The sequence below is a fragment of the Xenopus laevis genome, chromosome 2S (genome assembly GCF_017654675.1).
Source record: "Xenopus laevis strain J_2021 chromosome 2S, Xenopus_laevis_v10.1, whole genome shotgun sequence".
Classification (NCBI taxonomy): Eukaryota; Metazoa; Chordata; class Amphibia; order Anura; family Pipidae; genus Xenopus; species Xenopus laevis.
In genome coordinates this window covers 69,371,496-69,394,843 of record NC_054374.1, presented here as the reverse complement: position 1 = coordinate 69,394,843, position 23,348 = coordinate 69,371,496, and the positions used below count along the sequence as shown (strand labels likewise).

At 40.7% G+C, this 23,348-nt stretch overlaps 1 protein-coding gene across 4 annotated transcripts in view; it reads right to left on the bottom strand.

The window, feature by feature from the left end:
• Nucleotides 1-13,364, bottom strand: part of pum1.S (pumilio RNA binding family member 1 S homeolog) — a 51,764-nt gene extending 38,400 nt beyond the window's left edge. The window contains exon 1 of one of the 4 annotated variants that reach the window (XM_041583006.1): nt 13,179-13,364. The gene's annotated coding sequence lies outside the window, so the exon portion shown is untranslated. 4 annotated transcript variants of the gene reach the window in all.
• Between the last annotated feature and the right edge of the window lie 9,984 nt (nt 13,365-23,348).

The following is a 23,348-nucleotide window of genomic DNA, read 5'->3' as shown; positions in this document are numbered from 1 at the left end:
GCCACAAATGTCAGTGGCAGGGATAGGACTTAATGGAAAGAGCACAGAAGCTGTGGAAGGCAAGTATATTAGGGGCAACAATCTAGTACAAGAATTAAGACGATTTAAAAACGGTGATGTCAATATTATGTAATACTACTCTAGTCGGACGTGTACTTTGCAAACAAATAAAAAAAATTCTAGAGGATCCCAAGCATTAGATGTAAGCTCCTCATAGATGCGACGATTCTTCTTGCCGAACGACCGATTTTAGGGAAGTCCGACCAATCCTTCGAAATTATCGTGCGGTTAGTGGGATTCGAACGATCGTACATCTTACGATTTTTCAGCCGACATCTGTCAGGAAATTGATCGGCCAGGTCAAAAAATCTTTGTCGGTCCCAGTGCAATCTATCTATGTTTGCAGGGCCAAGCAGGCAGCTCCCCTTTGTTTTCCTGGCAAATTGGGCTTTTTAGTTGATGGTAAATTCGTATGATCGTACGATCGTTCTGAGAAGATCGTGGTCTCACGATCAGGATCTGATCTTTTAAAAATCTCAACATCTATGGTCAGCTTAATAATGCACACAATTTTCTGCACTGGTGTAAAAATGGGACAGCACAGAATCTGCCTGGCAGGACCCACAGAGTGGATTTCAGAGAAGAAACACTAAAGTATGTATTCTCTGTGTGAGAGTGGACAGGCAGATCCTGTGCTTCTCCGTACACACATATAGTGGGGTCAGAATATAGCAGATCAGATGTTTTGATTTTCAGATTGAATACCTTATTGTATTACAAGGTGATAACCTCAAATAACTAGCGCACACAACTGCCTGACAAGTGTTTACAGTAGCACTTTTTTGAAAACTGGCTGTAGCTTGATTATTTGTGGTTTGGTACCACAATTGGTCTAAAGATTAAAATGATCAAACCACCATGTGTGCCACTATTCTTAAATAAACATGCCTCAAAAAAAAAAAAAAAATCTAACTTGTATAAATTTTTCTCTAGGCTGTTGCTAAGTTATACGTCTCTTCTTGGAAACAGTCATTGAAGAAAGCTAAATAGTAACTACAAACAGTATTAATAAGGTTATAGTGTTCTGCATGCATGTTGTTCTACAGTAATCCAAAGCTCTGATAAATCTGTAGCTGACGTACATTGGCTAAAGTGGCTTTGGACTCAAAGGAGGGCACATACTTAAATGGCACCTACTGACAATACTAAAATCTAAGTTTATTTTTGATGCCTTTTGGGCATTTGGTTGTTTTTTTGCAGTCCTGATCTTTTGACCATTATAAACCAATGAGGCAAGTGAATGTCATTATTTAACCTTGATTATAAAGGATAACTTAACAAAACACAGCTTTGCGTGTATTTTAATGCAAAAACGATTTTCCCCAATACTAGGCACGGCACACTGGTCAGCATTTCTGCCTTACGACGTTTAAGTCCAGGATACTGTTTGCATGGAGTCTTCGTCTACATTATACTGCACATAAAAAGTACTGGCAAACAGGACATGACATGCATTATAGGGACAAAGAATAGCTTATAAAGTTAAGGAGAAAAAAATGATTTGTAGGGCAGAAGCGCAGAAATTGTGTGTAGCTGAATATTTCCATTTTTTGCCATTAGCGAGAATACTATAGATAGAACTCCCTACCCCCAGAATAGAAATGTGTTATTTTAAGATCACTTTAATGTCTACAGCACAATTATCATAATTTAATAATCATCCCTGTATATAGGTTAAATGACAGGAAACACTCATTTTCCGCTACATGAATTGTGAAGACCCCTAAGCTTAGCATCTCAACAGTGGTCCAAAGTCCACTGAGCATGTGCATGCCACAGACACTCCTAACAAAATCCAAGATGGGAAACTCCTGTGACAACTTTGAAGGTCTCGACCATTCTGACTATAGAGATGCTGAAACTTTAGTATTAAAAAAATATACAGCATTTCTAGCCATATTCATTTTTAGGTTTAGTTCTCATTTAAGGCTAGTGTCACACCTGGCCTTCCAGCAAGTCTTTAGCATGCACGAACAAGCACCTACTTTTGCGTTTTCAAAAGAAATATATACACACTGCTGTGTAGTCATGGCCCAGCCATTCAAGCTGGAGAAAAGGCACAGTATATACAGCAGATAACAGATAAGCTTTGTAGTTTACAATGGGATTCTTCAGAACTTCTGTTATCTACTGTGTGTCCTATGCTTGAATGGCTACACATTGGCTACACAGCAGCTTGTTTATATAAACTATAGTAGAGTTTCTGAAGCAAACACACCAGTTGTAACAGTGCAGGGCAACAGTACATTATATAGTCATTCCTTTGAAACACCTTTTTTGTTGTTACTTTTCCTTTAAAGTGATACCGACACTAAAAAATTTATTTTCAAAATATGAAGCTACATTACAAGTTACATATAGGTCATGTAGATCGTTTTTCGCTGATAGTTCTGCTTTTGTAAGTAATTGTCATTTAAAGTTCCTAAACCTGAGCGTTTTGCCAACCTGACTGTCCCTTCTTAGCCTGTCAGTTTTTAATTTTGTACTGCTGCACAAATATGGCAGCCCCCTCATAGAGAAACAGGGTAGTAAGACGTAATGTAAAAGCATCAGGCAAAAACTTTTATGGCAAAATTATAAATAGCAATCAAAGAATGTTATAATAGGTAAAAAAGGTTATTTTCTGATGTCAGTATCTCGAAGATGGACAAATCAGCAGCAGAATGCTGGAGAAAATGGCATGCATGGGACTAGCCTAAACATCACAATGAAACGTGTCCTTGTGTGCAGAGATTGCACCTATTAGTGGATATCAAAGAGGGGGGCAAGGCACCCTTTGTGGCTTTAGCCCAGGAGTCTTCAACCTTCAAATGTAAAAAGGGTTGGGGAGCCACACAAGTATGAGTAAAGCTCCTTTGAGTTGTCAAATAAGTGTTATCTGCCTATTTGGTAGCCCCTATGGACTTAGAAGTAAAGTATTGTTTTTATGCAACTAAAACTTGTCTATAAGCCAGGAAATTAAAAATATAAAATGGTTGAAGAGCAACATGTTGCTCATAAGCCACTGGCTAGGGACCACTAGCCTAAAGACTTACAAGCTGTTTGAAATGATGACATCCACATGTATGCGGACACCATGCCTGGCAGCAGATTGATGTTTTATTTACTGGTGGAGAAAACCCCCTTTGTGACATTAGCCTAAACAATTACAAACTGCTTAACAGAAATTGGTGGTGGTAAATTATAAACTTAAAGAAACAGTTCAGTGTAAAAATAAAAACTGGATAAATAGCTAAGCTGTGCAAAATTAAAGTTTCTAATATGGTTAGTTAGGCAAAAATTTAATGTATAAAGGCTGAAGTGACTTGAAGAGGGACCACATGGGACATAACTGTTCAGTGAGTTTGCAATTGATCCTCAGCATTAAGCTCATTTTCAAAAGCAACAGTTATGTGCCCCCCCTCAAGTCACTTATTGGTTACTGCTTGGTCACCAGGGTAACCAGTCAGTGGAAACCAAGAGAGCTGAAAAGCAGGAAGTAGTGTTCTGGCTGTTAGGTTAGACATCCAGTCACTCCAGCATTTATACATTAGATTTTTGCCTAACTATATTAGAAACATTTTTTATTATGCACAGCCTATCCATTTAACCAGTTTTTATTTTTATACTGAAAAATTCCTTTAAGCCTAAAGAGATCAGATATGGTTACAATTTGGGAGATTTTTTTTATATGTAAGACTACCCAAAATGGCATTTTTCTTTAATTCTTAGCAACTTTGAAATGTACATTACAATTTATATTGAATTATATTATACAATTAATTGCAAAATGAATATATATATTTGCTGTAAAACGTAGCTTCTTTTTGGTTTACATTCTCTCCATTGCTGGCACTGACTCCTGAAACAATGTTGCAGTCCAGCTCAACGGACAGAGACCTGACTATAATTAAACTGTTGCTTAGAATATTTTTTTTTTCATTATTCAAGAAAAAGAAAAGGCAGAAAAGTTTTTGGGTAAGATTACTCATCTCTGTATTATATTTCACTCCACAAAGGTAACAATGCCTTGGAATAGACTGGTTTTATAATTATATAGCATGACCTGATAAAGCTGATAGATATTAATTTTTGCCTCCAAGGCAAATGTAAAATATTTAACCTTCAAAAAAGCTTACTGAGCCAGAGAAGCTGCATGAAGGAAAGCATTTGAAAATGGAGCAATAGTCCATAGTACTGAGTGACTGTTCTCAAGTACTGTATTTCACTTTTTATGGCTACTATAATTTTGCTATCTGACAAATGAAATACTGGAGAAGTTCCATAGATAAGCAGCATCTTGTGCAAGATTCACAATTGTGAAAGCCTTCCATTTCTAGTTGAACTTGTAACAAAAGAATTGGCAGTTTCATGGCTAAGTGGCTTTAGCTTCTGTAATGGCAGTTTTTGTATGAATTAAGTATACAGTATGTATATTTGATTACATACTCCTATACTGAACAGACAGTACTTTCTAATAGTTACTAGTGGATTCCCACCACCCAATATACCTTTGGGATAAGGAACATATTGATAGATAACATTATATAAGCCCTTTACTACCACTTTCACTACAATGTATTTTTATTCAATTACATGTTTTTTTCTAAAGAACTATCCTGGTAATGAATTTAGACATCTGGAAGTGGCAGTCATCTTACAGAAGGCACCGGAAGATGGATGCCGTGAAGTCCGCTGCCAGAATCATGTGACGAGGGGTAAGTATAAAGTGCGGGGCATTTCCCCGGGGGGGGGGGCAGGAGGGTCTACGTGGGGTGGGGGGGTACGTTTGTTTTTTTTACAGGGTTTCCTTCTCCTTTAATGAAGGTGGGGTTGTATAGGCAGTAGCCTAGCATTCAGTACACACAGAAGCAAAGTCTCTTTTATCTTAGTGCTGTTTCAATGATGTCTGGAGCCTTTGGAGCATTACCATCTTCTAAGGCAAAGATTTTTTTTTAGGTTTTCAAGTGTGCTTCACCTGGTGACAGAATTTAAGATACATTGGATTAAAAAGATATACATGAATAAAATAGGAAAAGAAAAGGGGCAGAGCTTCACACTGGACCAGGAAATAGCTACAATTATGGATTGGCTATGTCCCTAAAATAATGTGACAGACAAGTGGTAATAAATACAGTTCAACAACATGGTATTTTATTGGTGTGCGCTTAAGAGAGCTGGACCCTGACTATTCCAAGCACATATATATTCATATGCCATCAAAAAACAAAGTAAATAGTCCCTAGTACTAGCTTGCAAAGTCCTAGGAACTATTCAAGTACTGAACTGTATAATACGAAAGTCTTCTGACAGAGAGCACACGAGTCCCTTTAATCAAAAAAGTTATTATCCAGCTTCAATGGCTAGCGTGTGTGTATATATTGAACATATACACAACTGATTTCTAGCCAAAGTTTTTTTTGTTTTTTTTTTTAAAAATATATAGATATATAATAATAATAAATATCCTTGTCCATGAGAGCTGACCTTATCTCTGTATTGCACTGTACTATTCTGCTAATAATGGCTTGCATGCAAAATAATGTTGGTCCCCTTCCATCAACCAAACAGCATGTAATCTTAACCGGATGGTCATCCAGTTTCTACAGATACTATCTTAAGAAGTATGTGGTGAATTCAGAGATGGCTTACCAATAAGTGTGATGGCAAATGAGGTTAAATCTTTGTTACTGTGGGAAACAAATCCCACAAAATATGACATGCCATAGGATAATATCAAGACTACCACAAATCAAAACCTACCACAAATCAAAATTACTTATGGTGATCTGACAATTGCAAGGAAAAAAAATGTTAATCTTAATTTTATCCAATGGTATGTCATTTGGGAGATATGTCGCACAAGGTAGGTAAGATTTCATTGTGGGTGACAAATCTCCCCATGTGCCATCACCCTAAGGATTCACCCTAAGGATACTCATCCAACAGCCCCACTTCAGACCAATCAGTGTCTTAAATCAATGTACAGCATGGCTGCAAATCTGATGCTCCATATAAAGCTGGCCATAGTAAAGATTTCGTTATGAAATGACCAAGCTTATACTGAAACAACCATTTAAGTGTACAATTTGCCCATCAATGCTAACGACCATTTCAATCAATATCATCTTGTTGAAGCTGTGGGTAGTTTCTTGGCCCTGCTAACAATTGGACAATGGATAAATTTCACTGGGAACGATGAAAAATTTCTAACCTGATCGATTTTATGACCAATGTTGGATGAAAAATCGTTTGATGCACACTCTGGTGCCCAATACAGTCACAATAATTTGACAGATTTGTCAGATCTCACTAAAATTGGTCGTTAGGAAGAATAAAAAATCTTAATGTCTATGGCCACCTTAACTTTTGCTTCTAAAGTAACATGTTAATATTCTGTACTCATTATATTAGTATTATGGTTTTGATATTTTTCATTTTTGCTTAAGCCATTTACAAATTGTAACTTCATGCTATGTGACCACATTCTTCAAACACATAGGCTGAAGAGACAGAGGTATCAGAGTATTGGCATAACTCTGACCAGATAGATAACGGTTCATCTTTAAAAAAAACTAAGCTTGGATGAAGTTATGAGCAATTAACACAGGCTTTTAGTAACCTAACACCTAGAGCAGAAGTAAAACTGGAGCCAATTATGCAGCATTAACAAAAGTTATCTGGTATAGAGATTACAGTAAAAAAAAATTCTGCCAAGAGCACAAGAATATCATCATCATCATTTATTTATATAGCGCTGTCAAGATACGCAGTGCTTATATCATGCCACAAGTTTTAAACTACAGGTATAGGATCCCTTATCCGGAAACCCGATATCCAGAAAGCTCCGAATTACGGAATGGCTCCCATCGACTCCATTTTATCCAAACAATCCAAATTTTTAAAAATGATTTCCTTTTTCTCCGTAATAATAAAACAGTAGTTTGTACTTGATCCAAACTAAGATATAATTAATCCTTATTGGAAGCAAGCCTATTGGGTTTATTTAATGTTTACATGATTTTCTAGTAGACTTAAGGCATGAAGACCCAAATTGCGGAAAGATCCATTATCCGGAAAACCCCAGGTCCCGAGCATTCTGGAGAACAGGTCCCATACATGTACAGGCAAAACTGCCCTGTGTTGTATGTACACTGACAATGGCCTGCCAGTATTCACACATGGTGGATTTCCACAACAGAATCACACCCATGCACTTGTGGACAGGACACCATGCTTGTCAGAGCACATACAACTCAAGGCAGACAGAAGATTAGCCTTTTATCCACTGGTGTAGAAAACAGTGTGTACACAGGACAATTAGGGTTGCCACCTTTAAAAAAAAATATAAAAATACCGGCCAGTGGTGGGGGCGGGCCGTGATGCAAAGGGGGCGGAGCCGGCGGTCAGCCCCGTAAAAAGGGGCGGAGCCACAGAGTAGCACCGCAAAAGGGCCGAGGCCACATCGCAGAAGCCAAAGGAAATGTAAGTTTTTACTGGAGGACAAGGGCTTTTGTAAAGGGTATTACAAATTACCGGCAGCTGCATTGCCGGTAAATATGTAATACCGGCCCCGGCAGGTGTTTTACCAGCTAGGCCGGTAAAATACCAGCCGGATGGCAACCCTAAGGACAATTTGGATGCTTTTTAAAAGATGGATGTCTAAAAAAGCATACAAATGCTTGGCTGGGCAAGTATAACCTGAGAAGTGCTTTTACATGAGTTAGTTGGCCAACTGCTACATTAGTCTACTTGAGGATCAGAATTTTTGAACAAAGCAAGCCAAAGAAAATCTTAGCCATTATCGACAAACTCGATTAACACATTTCAGCATTTGTGGTTCAAAATCGTGCACTTATACACAGAGGAAGGGACCGTGTGGCTCCAGAAACGTTTGAATCTATTCCGCACATTAAAGATTTGGAGGTACTCTAAATACACCAATTGAATTGGCATTGCGTCTTCATCTTTTTCTTCTATGATTTAGGATATCACGCCGGGTCACGTGACTGGGAGACACGTCGAGCCTACAGTTCACAAGCTATTAGAGTGTATTAGAACTATTTATTCATTGTGGCTCAAAATCCAGTGGCCATTGATGGTGTCAAGCTATTTGTGATACATGATTTGGTTACATTTAAAAGCAAATGCAACACAGGGCACAAAGGTTCCTGGATCTGGTCAAGTGTCATTAATTTTAATTAAAACCACCTGTAAATCTAAAGTGAAGTTTAGTCTATAATACTACAGTTTTTAAAAATAAAAAAATAAAAAAACTGACAAATTTCTCTAAAAATCTAAGGCCCAAGACAGCAGAGAGGCAGCATAACCGTACTACTTAAAGAAAAAAAAATCTGTTAGAATGTTCAGATGTAATCCTTCTCTACACTACGGAACAACACCCACAATCCTAATATTGTGCTAAAGTGGGATTTTTCTGACATAAAATTTCTATTACAACATGCAGCTGATAGGTGTGGATGGAAAAAACTGTAGAAGACATCCCTGTACAAAATAAACAATAATGTCTACTATGGAACATGCCCAAGTTGCATGCATGTACTAAGCAATGATGTAAAAAAGTACTGGGGTACCCAAACATTTTCTTAGGCCCCAAAACACATTGGAGATTATCATCTTTACCAAAATATACTGAATTGACATCAGTTAAGACATCTAGATTCTTGAGTCCCACAGGAGCACTGGGCCTAGTCGATCTATTGTTAAAGGGGAACTCCACAAAAACATAAATTGAGCTTTTTGAAAAGTAAACATAATAATTTCAAGCAACTTTGCAATATACATTAAAAAATATGCAGACTTTTCATGATTTTTAAATGGTTTCTGAAGTTCCCCAAGTCTAGCCCCCTGCTCTTCTGCTGATCTTTCTGACTACTTTGCTGAGCTGGCTGACTACTGTTACTTTGTATCAACATCCACCAGTCCTTAGACGGCATCCTCCAAACACCACAATTCCCTGCAGCACCATAGAACAATGCATTGTGGGTTATTTATGTCCTGCATGCTGTCTGTAAACTGTGGAGAAGTTGTTACAATTTGTAACATCAGTGTTTAGTCCCTCCTTTCCTGACAGGATTTCAAATGATTCAGAAAGAGAAGAACTTATAACCAGCTGGATTGCAGCATAGAAAATGGCATTTATTCATACTTTTTGAAGAAACGGGTAACTGATGGGTATATTAGGGGTTTCTCTGTTATGTGGGCCTCTTTATCAAATTTTGGTTTGGAAGCCAGAGTTCCCCTTTAAAAAACAACTGAAAGTGTTCTAAAGCAGTGGCCCCCAACCATTTTTGCCCCAGGGACCGGTGTAAAGGCAGAATTTCTTGCAAGGAACAGGGGGGAGTCAACTGAATGTAAAATTCTGTGCGTCTGAGCCAAATACAGACTCGGTGGCCCAGTTTGAGTATGTCCACGGACCGGCAGTGGGGTGCGGCCCCCTGTTCTAAAGTATTGACAATATAATGTACGGTTGCCCTGCACTGTTAAAACTTGTGTGTTTGCTTCAGAAACTCTACTATAGTTTATATAAATATGATGCTGTGTAGCTATGGGGGGGGGGCAGTCATTCAAGCATAGGATACACAGTAGATAAATTCTGAAGAATCCCATTGTATACTACAGAGCTCATCTGTTATCTGCCGTGTGTCCTGTGCCTTTTTCCCATGGCTGCACAGCAGCTAGTTTATATAGTGAATAAAGTATCCCCTCTTGTAAATTATAAGGATATTATAAGTTACCGAGGAGTTTCATGATCATATAAAAATACGAGGCCAAAGGTAACCGAGGTAACTTCTAATATCCTCATATTTTGCAACAGGGGGTACTTTATTATAATAGACAAGTTTCAGTGAGTCATGTAACAGAAATTACATCACTACTCATCGTTTATAAGGATACAATTTACAAGATAGTCATGGCTTTTGTGTATTATACAAACTATAAATGTGTTTCTAAATGAAACCAGTTTTACAAGAAAAGGGCAACAGTACATGATATTTTCATTACTTTGATACTTTCTTTTTTGACGTTACTATTCCTTCAGTAACACCCAAAAATGTTAAGTGTTTTAAAGTAATGAAAATATCATGTACTGTTGCCCTGCACTGGTAAAACTGATGTTTGCTTCAGAAACACTACTATAGTTCATATAAACAACCTGCTGTGGAGCAATGGCGGAAATTGAAAAACGGCTATATGGCACAGGTTAACTAATGGATAACAGATAACACCATTAGACAGAGCTTATTTGCTATCTGCTGTGTAACTTGAGCTTTTTCTCATTTGAATGGCTGCCCCCACAGCAGCTTATTTATATAAACAATAGTAGTGATTCTTAAGCAAACACAGCAGTTTTACCAGTGCAGGGCAACACTGCATTATATTTTCATTACTTTAAAACACTTGTTTTGAGGTTACTGTTCCTTTAACCCACTGAACATCAGTCAAAGCATAAACAAATATCACATGTTAATAAGCACAAGTTAACTACCAATATTGCAGAGGCTGCTGGCACCCCTACATATTATGAAGTCACATCTTACTCCTCGGTTTATTAAGACAGTGGTTACTGGAGGCCACATCATTTGTGGAGTACAGTGACTACTGGTAACCCTTAAAGGGGAAGGAAACCTAGTTGGCGCAAAAACCCTCCCCCCCTCCCATGTGTTGCCCACCCTCCCTCCTCCCCCCTGGGCAAGTGCCCCTAACTTGTTACTTACCCTTCTGCGCAGGTCCAGTCCAGGGAGTTCACAGACGACATCTTCTTCCACGCAATCTTCTTCCTGCGTTGAACGGCGTTTTGGCGTAGGAGCATTTCACTGGTACGGATCTACTGCGCAAGCGCCAAAAGTCACAAAGTACTTTTGGCGCATGCGCAGTAGATCGTACTGACGAAATGCTCCTACTGCGCATTCGCCGTTCAATGCAGGAAGAAGATAGCGTGGAAGAAGATGTTGTCTGTGATCTCCCTGGACTGGACCTGCGCAGAAGGGTAAGTAACAAGTTAGGGGCATTTGCCCAGAGGGACGGGTAGGCCAGGGGGGAGGAGGGAGGGTGGCCAACACACGGGAGGGGGGGAGGGTTTTTGCGCCAACTAGGTTTCCTTCCCCTTTAAGTCATTTATCCAGAGATTACAAAGGAAAACCCTCACCAAAATATGTGGAATTTGTTTTGACAGCTGCAGTAGGTTGCCAGCATCCAATGGTCATCAGACCTAAATAAAAGCCAGAGCAGGCAATGTAAAAAATGGCATCATTAAAGGGGGATAATGCCGTTTATTTAAGATGTATGACCACAGTTCCACCATCAACTGTACAATGTGAATAACGGCTAAAAGTCAGAAAACCATTGTTCTAGATATACTCATATTTCTGCCCCTTAACATAGTTTCATCAAAACTTCAGATGAAGGTTAGGACAAATACAGAAGGCCTAAAGCAGTTCATTTGAAGATATTCCACTTTCTATATTAAGTGGGCTACATAAAACAAAATGTATGAATTTGCAGACTTAAGGGGTATTCCCATATCCTGAACAATAAGGATAAAATAACCTATCAAAGCAGATTTGAAAATGTTTTTGACCACGCTGTTGCTTCACTTGCTTCCCCCAAAGAGTGATGCAGCCAAACTATTAAGTGCTAAGTCAGTAATGACCAGCCAGAAACAGACTGACAGCCAACATGGCATGTTTATGAAATGATTATGCCAACCTCAAACTCTATGGGCCTGCATTCCCGCAACGTCCAGAAATCCTCAGGTATGACAAAACTGCAGAAAAAGGGATTGGTTAAACTGAGGAAAAAATGTCTAACATGATTTCCCCATACCGGCCCAAATGAGGTCTAAAGAATATGGGGGCCACACTATTTTGCTCTCCATTGTATTTATAACTAGTATACCTAATGCTTGCCCCTGAAGGATATGCACAAGTCAAAATAAACAAGGGACTAGCAATTTAAGGTCATCTGGCAATTTAATACAATAAAAACTGGATCCGAAGCATACTTTATGCATGTTAGAACACACTAATACTACTGTATTCAGACTGAACTACACGCTGATTTTAAAACATGCTGCCAGGAACAATAGTGTGTACAATGTAATGACACGAAGGTAACATTATTAGTCCAACACATTTTGCCAGATATATTTGATATATGGATGTGTTTGAAATGTATAAGGAAGTGCACAGATATAAATGCATAGAACATACATACACCTAAAACCTAAACCTAAAACAGACATATGCAACCTACAGCCCTCCAGTTCTTTCTGAATTAACAACGTCAACTGCAGGATAGTCATCCCTAGGTGCATTCTAATGCTCAAAACATCTAACTAAGGTAAAGGGATCAGAAGGGCTACCCATTCTCAGTCTCTCTGCATTATGTGTTTAGACACACATAGATACATGCACTCAGAGTACATACATACATACATACACATGACAGGGAACACAACACAATACAATACAGCAGCACACTTACTTCTTTAGTGAAATATACTTTCACATTCTATACTAAGCAGCATTGTGATACAAAAGAAACAGAACGTGTAGAAAAATAGAGCTGTATTTAGTAGACACCAGGGGCTTATGTATGACAGGATTCAGACGAGTATGTCACATCCAGAATATAAACAAAGGATTGGGACATCGCTTATCCTACCTCACAAAACCTTTCCGCCCTGAGACACTAGAACCAGACACAAACATATGGGGATAATAGATATACATGGAGAGAAGTGCCGGTGCCAGTTGTAGGCCCTCAGGGCGAGCAGGAACTATACTATGAGCCCGTGGCCTTAGAAGCCCTCTTGAACAGGGCTGAAAAGGGGTGGGGGGCAATGGTTTGAGCCCCGAAACAAAGTAAGCCGCTCACTTAGGCCTACGTGTCACATTTAGGGGTTTCATTTGCTCTAATTCGCGCCCCCTCCTCCTATTCCCGTAACAATAGAGGCCTCAAAACATGGGCAGGGGGAGGACCCAGCGCCGGAGACCGGCCCCTTTTCTAGCACCCTTCTCCCTCCTACCGGGGCCGTGGGCCCCTAAAATATAGGCGGCATATAAGAGCTCTGAGTCTCACGTATCCTTCGATGCTAGTTTCAAGAGTATACTCACGGGCGGAGCGGGAGGATGGAGTCGGATTGTGTCAGTGTTTCTCTCTTCCCCCGAAGCCGTCTCCCTACCTCTGCTTCTCACTCCGACAACATGGCGGCGCACTAGGGGGACTGGGAGCCGGCGCGATGCATCATGGGAGGAGGGAAGGGAGGGCTACGTTACCGTAGCAACCTCGGGGACTGCTGGGAAACCAGGCCAGAGCAAAGGAGATACGCGTGCATCATACTGTTTCTGTATGTTACTGAGTGGAACGTAGAACTAAATAGCGACGTGTATTTTCTCTGCGTTCCTCTTATATAAGGCTGGATAAAAGCACTAAACTGAAAGCACAGCATAGACAGTTGTGCCTGAATATTATTTTTACTTTCGTCTGGATTCTGATAAAAAAAAAAAAAAGAAGATAATGGGCATTAATTGTTAAGTCTATGTTAAGAATTCTTCAACTCCAGTACAAAACTTAATATGGTGTTGAAGGGAAGATTGGATCATTAGGGGGCACATTTATCAAAGGTCTGAGTGAATTAGAGGGAATCTTCGGAATTCAAAGTAATTTTTTGGATACTTCGACCATCGAATAAGATACTACGACTTCGAATTCGATTCAAAGTAAAATAGTTCGAATATTCATCATTCGATAATCATCGAAGTACTGTCTCTTTAAAAAAAGCTTTGATTTCAATACCTGCCGAAGTGCTATGTTAGCCTATGAGGACCTTCTAGATCAGTGCTGTCCAACTTCTATGGTCCCGAGGGCCGGAATTTTTCTAATCTACATGGTGAAGGGCCGATAATGGAAGCCAGTGTTAGTCACTCCCTGTTTTTAGACCACACCCACTTCAAACCACACCCATGTTACCGCAAGACCATGTCCATATTAATAGCACACCAAAAAACCCAAATGGTTGGTGCTCACTGCAGGGATCAGGGCCGGAACTAGGGGTAGGCGGCTGTCTAGGGTGCCATCATTGAGGGGCGCACTTTTAAGGGGATTTTTTTTGGTTTTTTCATTTTTTTCAAGCATTTATTTAATAATTTATTTCAGTAATCATGGTCACCCAGTTGGGTGGAATCCATCTTTTTCACCTTCTCCCTCTTGCCGGCAAGTAATAGCTCCTTCTGTGCGGTGCGACGTGCGTATATGTGTCAATGATGTCACTGATGTGTTGGGTGGCAGAGAGCTGGTGGCCTGCTTGGTGTGGCGCGCTCTCGCTGCTCTCAGCCTTGCACAGTTGCACTGAACTGAAGACATTCTTTCTATTACTGTAAAGTGTGAAGCTTCCTGCTGGCACATCAGGTACAGATTGGGGCTGGGGGCCATATGTTTGCTGTTGCTGCTGGGCTGGGCACTGGCACAGGTACATAAATACTTGGAGGCAATATGATGTCATCGGATTTATTTTTGGCTGCTGCTGGCACAAGTAAAGATTGGGGCAATATGATGCAGGAGGGCTGTATGATGGATGGCTGCTGGCACAGGTATGGGGGTTGTATTATGGATGACTACTGGGCTTGCTGGTACAGGTACAAGGGCAGTAATATACTAGTTAAGTCATATAAGGCATACCCTTAAATCCAAATGCCTCCTCCTCCCCTGTGTCTAAAACAGTACCCCAGCATATGATTAAACACCTTAGGGGCCACTAAAAATAATTTTCAAATGCTAACAAACCCCCAGAACAAATACCTAAGTATGACACACACAGGGAGCATAGGGAAGGTAGAACAGAGCAGGAGACAGGAATCAGGACCAGTCTAAAATGTACTACATACAGTGACACAGTGCTGGTGCCCCATTAGCATTTTGTATAAAGTGTGAACAGGTGAACAATGTGGCAGTTTCAGTCTGGGTCTCAGGTGTGAACAGTACAGGGCTTTTGGATGTGAACAATAGAGGTGTCACAAGTGTGAACAAAACAGGGGGATCACTGGTGTGAACAAAACGGGATTATAGTGTGAATTTGAGGTATAAACAATGCAGGGATCAGTCAATCTCTGTAGTGATACCTTTTAAATTTTACACATGGTAAACAGACACAGCAGGCAGACTTTTATGTGGAGGGCCAAATAAGGGGGGTCGCGGGCCGGCCGCCAGTTGGACAGCCCTGTTCTAGAGCATAGAGATGTTTTTGGAAGTCAAAGTAAAATCATTCGATCGATCGATGAAATCCTTCGAATCGTTCGATTCCAAGAATTTAATTGTTCGATTGATGAATTTTACTTTGACCGCAGGATACCCAAATTCGATGAAAAAAACTTCGACTTCGATATTCGAAGTCAAACTATTCCAATTCGATGGAAGAATTTCGAAGTATTTTTAACTTCGAAATTCGACCCTTGATAAATCTGCCCCTAGATGTTGTGTAGTATAAAGGTGAAGATTTTTCTTTGCCGAACGACCAATTTTAGTGAAATTCGACCCATCTGTCAAATTATCACAAAGTTAGCAGGGCCAAGCAGGCAGCTATCCTCAGTTTTCCTGGCAATATCGCCTGAAATGGTCTTTTTAGTTGATGGACACATCGTACATTTAAACAATCGTTTTGAGATAACCGTGGTCTCACAATAACGAAAAGATCTTTTAAAAATCTTTACATCTATGGCCAGCTTAAAGGTGGCCCTAGACACACAGATAATATCGTACAAAACAAATTTTCGTATGATACTCGGTGCGGTATGGTGGGAAAAGAGCCGACTGATATCGACAGAAAACTTGAATATCGGTCAGCTCGTCGATCGGCCTGGACAGAAAATTTTAATCGGGTGCCTTTGATTAACCAAGCATCGGCCATTATTAAATATTCATTTATCCCCCATAATTTAAAATAGGCTAATAGAAGTGACTCTGAAATTCTGTGAAATATAAAAATGCAACCCCACAGCATCAGGGGTGATACAGCACCTAGTGTTGCTCCCCTTTCTCCCCTGCGCTTACTTTTTTAGCACTGGAGCTAGGGTTGCCACCTTTTCTGGAAAAAAAATACTGGCCTATATATTTATTTAATTTTTTTTCCGATTAATAACATTGGGATCAACCATAATTTTTACTGGCCAGGCTGGTAAAATACTGGCCAGGCTGGTAAAATACTGGCCAGGTGACAACCCTAACTGGAGCGGGTCTAGAGGTGGCTGCATTGCAAGGGTTGAAAGCACAACTCTAACTGGAATACCAACTCTTAAAGCAATACTGACACGTTCCTATAAAAATCATAGGAATGTGTCAGTATCAAGCTGCACCCGGAATAGTTTACCTCAAAGCCGCTCCAGCCCCGCAAACCTGTGTGTCAGCGACCCGCTGACACTATTAACGGATCTTCTGTATTGCTTCAGTGATGCCGGGTTGGGGCGGAGCAATCCTTCCATAGACTGAATTTGTGTTTTCATTCGTAATAATCCTATGGAAGGATCGTGCCGCCCCCAGTCCAGCATCACTGAAACGGTACAGAAGATCGTTTAGCAGTAAACAATTCCGGGTGCAGTATTTACTTGATACTGACACGTTTCTTAGATTTTTATAGGAACGTGTCAGTATCGCTTTAAAGTAACCAAGTGGCTTTATCAGGCCTGGATTTGTAATGAGGCCACAAAGGCCCGGGCCTATAGTAGCAGCATGCCGCCCAGCTGCATGCTAAGTAGCACTGGGGATGTGTGCATGCACTCGTGGTGGGTGGTTGCATGCGCAAAGGTGGGCGGGCAGGCATTTGGACCGTGCAGCCTAGAGATGCCCGTGAAGGAAATCCAAGCCTGGGCTTTATGCAGGGTTGCCACACGGGCGGTATTTTACCGGCCTAGCCGGTAAAACACCCGCCAAGGCCGGGCCGGTATTACAAATTTACCGGCAATGTAGCTGCCGGTAAATTTGTAATATCCCTAACTAAAGCCCTTGGCCCACCCCAATCTGTGAAAAATGTACCTTTTCTTCGCCACCCGGCCAATTGCACGTCGTGACTCCGCCCCCTTTGACATCACGCCCCACCCACTTTGACGTCATATCCCGCCTCGTTTTACGACACCAACAGCACCAGCCAGTGCAAATTTTTATTTTATTGAAAGGTGGCAACCCTATATGCAACTCTCTAGTAACGTGAGGGGTGCTGCCACCTGAGGCACGTTTCTCAACTCTAAATCAAGACAAGAAAGGAATCCTGTAAATTAAAAACTCTTCATAAAAACATTTAATCAAACAATATTAAAAATACATCCCGCAGTACCATCAGGTCATTTATGTAATATAATGTTTTGAATAGATTGTTAGATAGTATTTTTATGGAACAGAGGCACGTGCCTAGGGCGCAAATATAAAGTGATGCCAAGCACGTACCTCTTCTACTGCCTTCCCCTAGTTCAGGTCCTTGTGTCGCCCACCTAAGCATCTCTTAAATCCTTTGCACGCACCAGTGATAGTCAGAATGAAAATGTGCTCTTCTGCGCATGTGTGCACACATTCACAAGAAAATTTGCCAGCGTGACATCATTTCGTTTCTTCGCCGATTTACTAATGGTCGCTGGCGTAACTTCGCTAGCGAAGGAGATAGACTCTTTGCACTCTTACGCCAGGCAAAGTTTCGTTCTGGCGAAAGAGCGTTACTTCGCAAATTCACTAAGATGCGGATTTTACTGAACGTAACCTCTTGCACCAGAGTTGCCTTTGCCACCTCAGGCCACGCAAAGTGCAATAGAGTAGATAGGGCTTATATGGCACATGAACTATACTGGGATCATGTGTAGGGCAATATAACAACTCTATTTTATTTTATTAAGGTTTCTCAGGCTTGTGTAGTGTAATGTATTGGCTGCAACATATACATCCATTCAACTTTAACTTCCCGCTGAATGAGAATTAGCCAACGCTAGCGCAACTTCTAACATAATATCCAGAACACTACTTCCTGCACTTACTCAGAGTTAGGGAGCTGCAAAGCAGGAAGTTGGGTTCTGTTTTGTTAGACATCTGGTCATTCCACCCTTTATAGATTACATATTTGTCTAACTTATAAGAAACATTTTCTATTTTACACAGCCTTTTTAACTCCATTTTTATTTTTACACTGAACTGTTCCTTTAATAAAGGTTCATGTTCTGGGATTCATCATCAGCCTAAACATCTTTTTGTTGTTTCTTTCCCAGGCATAGTGTTAGATGTGAGACTTCTGTTCAAAAGTTGTGTGCTTTTGTTTTCTCCTCAGAAAGGACCACTGAAGTGGATCAGGTTTGGGAGCTCACATTCTGCAGTTTTTGAACTGAGTGAACTTGAATCCAGAAGACCATAACCATTACTCCAATTATAAAGAACTGAAGGTAGTCACATTTACCTTAATCAGTTTTAAATTATTCAGACAAAACAACGGTTGTGAAATATGTCTCAAAACAGCAATGAGACATCTCAGTTTAATGACAGTGACTGAGAAGATCTTTTTATGAGCAGAACTAAACTGAAGGGCAGTGAGAGAGTGAACATCTTGACAGACTGCTTAATCAGAGCTCAACTGCATATGGGGCAATGTGAACTGAATATCAGATTTTAAGGCGACTGGTAGTTTTGATGCCAACAAGGATTAATACCAATGTACCAAGATATTCTAATCTTCTTGCCATGGTGGCCCAGAACGCTCTGCTTCCCTCAGTTTTTTCCGATGGTGATAGGGAAACCATTCAGATTACTAATACACCTACATCAGCTCAGACAGAGCTTCATTTATCATACCAATCCAGAGGCCTTGAAATTAACTGCTTGGAAGGGAGTGTGTAGCAGTCCAACAAAGGATAGTTTTGAGTTCTGTACGATTAAAAATTTCCTGTTTTTATATTGATTTAATGGTTTTATCTGTGGGTTTGTGGTATAGTTCTAGTATTATCTGAGGGTTTTATTGGCTCACAGAAATATTGCATAGAGTGACATTTTGCTGTAGCGCTTTACACCCAGAAGATGTCTAGTGCATGTCCACAATGCGTGTTCTAGAGTCTGTCCTATTGCGTGCATTTCATACACTCAGTGGAGTTACTCAGGCCTATTTTGTAGGCAAGTTTAGGTAAAACATACAACCTGTGCTTGCTAGCGTTGCCTATTTTGCATATGGCGGGAAATGATAAAGTTAGATGGACGTATATGTTGCAGCAAATACATTACGTTACACAGGTCCAGGGAACCTTAATAAATAAAATAGAGTTGTTATAATGCCCTACACATGAGCCCACTGTATAGTTTATGTTTCATATGTTAGAAATTGAGGGGGGAAAATGGAGTGCGGTTACCCACAAAATTTTTACGGACCTTTGCAGGCTATCACTCTGAAATAAGGAAAAGACGCCAGCGTTTTTTGGGACTTAGAAAATTTTTGCACAAAAAATTTGTTACTACACATCAAAAAATAAACACCAAGACAAATAAAACTTTAAAATTGCAAAGACTTTATTAAGAAATAACTTACCGAAACTCCACTTCCTGTCCTGTTCAGAAAGGGCGACCATCCATTGTGCGGCGCTGGATTTCTCCTCCCTGGCTACTGACAGCATCACATCAAACTCTATGGAGCAGTTGGAATTCTTCTGGCACAGTTGTTCCCTGTCGATATCTCTCCGTTATCTTCCCGCACGGTGAGCAGAGAGTCTGTCTTGTACCAGACAGACTCACAAATAACCCACCACTCTCCGAATCACTCTCGAAGCCTTCGGGGGATCTCATGTATGTGCAGTGCCGCCCCCCAACTTGCACACAGAGCCGGCTACACAGAGAGGAGCGGCAAGAACTTCAGGAAACATCCCGGCTTTGAGTGAAAGAGAAGCCAGTGCCGACTGCTTGGAGCGGACCCTTCTTCCGCGAGACTTTTTACATTGCTGCACTGGACGTGACCCGGGAGCTTCATGGGGGCTCCGATTACCCAAGTGACACTAGATTCTATTTATGAAGCAGCACGCTACAGTTGCCCAGCACCGCCGCCACGAAGATCATGGCTAGTATCATGGCAATCTCGATCTTGGCCAGCAAGCGTACGGGTCCCCCGTCTGGTTCCCTTGAACCCCGCTGCTCCATAGCGATCTAGCCACTTCCACTCTTGTTTTATATGAAACAAAATCTGCAGCCGCTGCTGCCGGTACCAATGCGCTGCCTTCCTTCAGGTGTGGAGGAGCCACAAATCTACTTGTGCTCGGGGGCTGACACTCTTATGTGAGTTTCTAGCCGTGATCTTCGTGGCGGCAGTGCTGGGCAACTGTAGCGTGCTGCTTCATAAATAGAATCTAGTGTCACTTGGGTAAGCGAAGCCCCCATGAAGCTCCCGGGTTGCGTCTAGTGCAGCAATGTAAAAAGTCTCGTGGAACAAGGGTCCGCTCCAAGCAGTCGGCACTGGCTTCTCTTTCACTCAGAGCCGTTTCCTGAAGTTCTTGCCGCTCCTCTCTGTGTAGCCAGCTCTGTGTGCAAGTTGGGGGGCGGCACTGCACATACAAGAGATACCCCGAAGGCTTCGAGAGTGATTCGGAAAAATTTTTTTTTTGCCTATGACAGTATCCCTTGAATGACATGTTAATGTAATGCAACTAAAGGAAAATAATAAGAATACTATTTATTGTTTTAGCCTGGGCTAAAGGGTGTAGACACAAAGAGTTACTTGTAGCAGCTACTTGTCACTGTTACAAAAATAGACAAAGTTTAAAATTTACTGATAACTGTCTCTATGGGATAGATTCACTAAAGGGCGAAGTGGCCGTCGCTAGCGATAAACCGCCAATAGTGTCATCGCCAATTCACTAACAGGCGTATAGTACAATTCGCTAGCGAACAAAACCGTCACTAACATTCGTTCGCACCTTATCGGCAGGCGACTTTTCACTCTGGCAAATGGTCTTTACTCAACAAATTCACGAAGATGCGAATTTTAATGAACGTTACCCCTTTCAGCAGAGTTTACTTCACCACCTCAGACCAGGCGAACTGATAAAACAAAGTTACATCCTCCTCAATCTTATGTCAGTGACATCATATCCTGTATGCCGGAAATGCTGGCGACTTTTCTTTTTTTAAAGCGGGATTGCCTTCAAAAGTCCGAACTATTAAAGAAGTTTGTGTTAACATTTTTTTTCCAACCATTTGAGGGGCATGGCACATTTGTTTTAGGGTGGGCTTATGTCTAAGGCATTCGAGGATCTCTATTATTATGGTTCCTTGGACACTAGAATTAAAAAGTGTCCACTTTAAGCATTTGCACCAACATTACTAATAAAGACGTCCATACGGCTTTTAGGTACCCGTCCTATTCAAATTGAGTGTAAGAGTGCTAGTGAAGTTTCACTAGGCAGAATTGAACGCTAGCAAAAATTCGCTATGGAATGCTTGCACAGCGATGCAGCTCTAGCGAAAAATCACCAGCATTCAGCTGCTGAGACACAACTTTAGTGAATTAGTGTAGTGGTAATGAATTTGCATTTGGCGACGTGGCGTGAAGTGTGGCGAAGCGGTCGCTGGTGAAAATTTGCCTTTAGTGAATTTGCCACATAATGTGTGTTATAGAAGCGGCAATTCTCAGCATTGTCTATGGCAGGGTATTTTCTGACATTTTATAGTAACAAGTAGCTGCTACTCTGTGTGTCTTCACCCTTAAGTACCTATCTTTTTTCTATTATGGTTTATCAGTTCACTTTTTGTTGCATATGACAGTTCCAGTTAAGCTCTTCACCAGCCCAATGCAGCTCTTCAGGACTCATTGCTGTGCTAGACAAAGGAGTACCAAAGAAACTGCTATCGAAACTACAATATCAGACACAATACAATATCAATACCAGTGCTTTTGTAAAGCATACTAAAATCTATATACTTTGGCTAAATTTACATATTACTCACTGATAGAAATAGGGTTGCCACCCGGGCGGTAAAACACCTGCCTAGGCCGGTAAATTTGTAATACCCTTAAAAAGACCCCCTCAGCCTGCCCCCAATACCCTGGAAATGTAACTTTTGTTCTCCTTCTTCAAATCTCCGTGACGCGGCCCGCCCGCTTTTACATCATGGCCACACCCCTTTTGATATAACAATCTGCCTCTTTTTGTTCCCACCAGCCGGTAAAAAATTTAGGAAAAGGTGGCAACCCTAGACAGAAAAGACACTAAAATATGTCTTGGATCAGTGTCTTTTTAAGTTTGGTGTTTGGCCACCCCATCGCCTATCTTGAAAAAAACACACAGAGAAAGAATCCAACACTGTTTAATTCAAATATACAAAAGTGAACATCATTTGAGGTACAACGTTAAAAAAAAAAAATTCTCCTACACACTTCAGACTAAAGCAGAACATATTCATCCATACCATCAGGGAAAAGAATAAGATGCCTACTTGGGGGTACATATTGTAGACAAATCCTGCTACTGCTATATACCATTAGCCTTGCTTATCCCGTAATAAATGAAATGGCTATGATGCATTGTTAAGATTAAACGTAAAAGTAGTACAATGTTTAAAACCAACAAGTTTTGTAGTTATACCACTAAATGTTGACTCTTCCCTGTTACTGTCATACTACTTTTACACACTGGCTGTTTATGTTTTTACCCATGTGTTATGTGTTTTGTTTTGAGGGGTAGGTTTGAGGACACCTAATGGCATGAGCCAACTGATTCCTTGTTTAACTACATGGTTATTCTTATGAGCAATCAGATCTGTGTTTTAGCAGTCACATACCATCGTGTTTTATCTAAGGTAACAAGGACTGGGACTAAGGATTGGCACAAGATGCAGCTCCCTATGATGCAACGGGGGGGGGACGCAATTAAAAGAAAAAACAGAATTACTGCATGGGTCTCTTGTAGACCCAGGCCTAGATGAACTAGTGCCCAGTCCAGCAATTGCCCCTTGATTGATGGACAACACAAACCTCCTACAGCTTGCTTACCTGGACACTAACCCCCCACCAATCAGCTTTACCACCAGCCAACCAAGTTATGCGCTCTTCCTCACTTCTAACCTAATAGGTTTGTTGAAAACAGTTTATGGGAGATTTATAGAGAGAGAGAGAGAGAGCGAAGCCCCTGTTTCTACTTTATTAACCCAATTTTTTTATTTTTTGAAATTTTTGTGTTGGTAGCTAACACTAAACACACACTTGAGCATTTTTGGATCAAAATTGTGTACCACTAGTGATTTGTGGCAGGATTACAGTTGACCTCCAAAGCTTACAAACAAACCAT